The sequence below is a fragment of the Protopterus annectens genome, chromosome 15.part0 (genome assembly GCF_019279795.1).
Source record: "Protopterus annectens isolate FY-2018-M chromosome 15.part0, PAN1.0, whole genome shotgun sequence".
NCBI lineage: Eukaryota > Metazoa > Chordata > Ceratodontiformes > Protopteridae > Protopterus > Protopterus annectens.
In genome coordinates, this window is record NC_056749.1 from 396,885,668 (window position 1) to 396,888,479 (window position 2,812).

Here is a 2,812-nt window from a genome sequence, read left to right on the forward strand (position 1 = left end):
TGTGCAGTACTGCTTATACAGTCCGTGTAAAACTGAGAAAGTGCCCCTCCCCCTGTATTACTTCAGTACTGTTTTCCTGCCCTATGCTGTGAGAATAGAATGTATGTCAGCCCAACACTTTGGTTATACATTTATTTTATTAGGTTACTAAATAAAGCTTTCACTGTATATTACCTCTAGTAGGTATTTACACCCTCCTGCACAATTGATTTGAACTGTATATATACTATAGCCCATTTGCTGGCTGTACTTGATGCAACTGAGGTTTTTTTTTTGTCCTTTTAACATTTACTTGCAAACAGATTATGTGACATCTATGCACAATTGTGACATTTTATGACAATTACTAAATAGTGTTGCTTGTAAACATTTTAACAATTATGTTTTCATAACAATGATGCTTTAGAAAAACTCAAGCTACTTATCTGGCAATCAGTCTTGTTGTTTATCTTATCTTTCCAGCATTTCCTGTAACTATCCATTCAGTCTAGGAAGGTCTGAGCTAACATTTCATACTCTGTAAACTATAGTTAATTCTTTTGGCATTTTTCCTTTAATGTGATTGTGATTTGCATAACTATGCATTTATACAACATAAATAGACATTATTTTACTATTACCTTACATGGATTTCAGTATTTTTTATTTATTTATCTATTTAACTATTTAACTGTCCTGCCATTAATTTTACAAAAACTTTTGAATAATACCATCTGTGATTTTCTTTTTATTTTTAAAATTCAGAACTTTAACTGTTTGGTGTTACTATATAATTATAAACAAATTGTAAAAAACAAAATAGATATTAGTTTAACCAACACATTTATATTTATATTATTTATATTTGCTGTTGTCTGCCTGTTATTCTTGTGTATTGTAACAGATGTACTCTAGATGAAAAGAACACACATGCATGTCTGTCTTGTATATGTATATCTTTATACAAACATGTCATGTCTTGTGAATTTAAATTTTTACTCATCTATTTTTATTTAAGTTTATACACTAGAACAGTTTTGTTTTCCTTTTGACTATGCTAATGAATGACATTCACATGCTTTACTTTACTGTAGTACTGATAGATGTCATGCTTTAACTGAATGAAAGTAAAACATTTAAAAATGATGTGTCCAGACATCAGATCCTACCATCCTACCATGTATGTTTAACCATTTTCAAAACATAAACATATTATAAAATATATTTCTTTTGCACAGATTAACTGTGTATGCAGGAAGTTCCCAGTCTCTGTCAGTTCAGCTAATTTATTTCCTTTATCCTGCAACTGCTGTTGAATTTCCAGTAATGGTGCATGGTCTTTCTGACATTCTTTAGTAAGCTGTTCTGCTGAATTTGAAACTCCTATGCACTTTTGAAAAGATGTATGTATAACTTGTCTAAGCTTCCTGAACTCATTATGTCTGTCTTTTAGAAGTTTACTACATTCCTTTGTAACAAAATGTACTAGGGGTTCTATCAGTAACTGATTTGACTCACATGTGGTGACAGGACATAACTGTTCAACATCAGAATGTAATGGAAACACTTTACGCTTAGTTAATTCTTTATGATGAACAGATCTGTCTTTACAGTCTATTTTTTAGCAATATGATGCAATATTATTTTATGGCATAATACACAAAATGCAGTTTTTGTTGAAGCACACAATAAACATTTGTAATTTTTCACATGGTTTTCTTTGAGATACCAGTCAAATATTGTAATACATTTGCATAATGCCTTACTATCAACCTGCCCTAATAAGGTTTTACATTTACTAATGTGCTGTGTATACCAACATTGCAATTTACTAAAGTTTGGTTTACTCCTGCATGAATTATAAATAATATTCATACTATCTAATAAAAAAACTGTCTAAGAATATACAAACTATATATGAATGTACAAACTGTCTTAAGAATATACAAACTTTCTTAAGAATATACAAACTCTGTTTAACATCATCCACACTAAATATGTGACACAGAAAAAAAGTCTTACCAGTTAGCAAGAAAACATGTGATCAGGCTGCTGTTGCTGATGGCTAGAAATTTTTCAGAGTCACTTGAGAAGCTGGTGAAGCACAACAGGCAGCGGACTACTGTGCTAGTGGACATTCACCTTTTCTTGAAGAATTTATGGCACTGCGAATTTCTTGAACTAGTCTCACTCCGGATTGTAGACGTCTAAAAAAACTTTACTACTGCAAGCTGCATAAACTGGAATACTTCTGTTTAGGATTTACACATATGTACAAATGTTAGTTACTGCAATTTGACTGAAGTGACCCTCTGCAGGGCTTACCATCACTCCTCCTGTGTTTGAATTGCAAATTGTAGGTTCAAATGCAGGCTAGCTTGCCATTGAAAAAATTATATGGCTCTTACTTGCTTCTTGCTGTGGGATGGATTTGAAGTGTACTTAAGAAACTCAGTCTTGCTGGCTGGATTCTGCTAAAATTCAAAGTCTGGTTATATTTGCATTCACAGTCTGTTGCATACAGAAACTTGCAGAATATACACTGATGAGAGAATATACTTTGCAGCATCAACTTTAGAGAGCAGTAACAAATAACTTTTTATAATAAACCAAATGGAACCACGTTGCAGCTTAAAAGTACTGTTCCAACTTTACTTCTCATATAGTAAAGATGATGTGAGAGATATAACATTTACCTTAGGACAAGTGAGTCCCTACCATACCTCTAACATAACTGGATTTATACAGCTCTTTATATACAGTTTTAGTCCTCTTGGTATCCTGTAGAAACAATATTAAGCTTCCTTGTTTAACAATGTCTTGTAAGAGACCA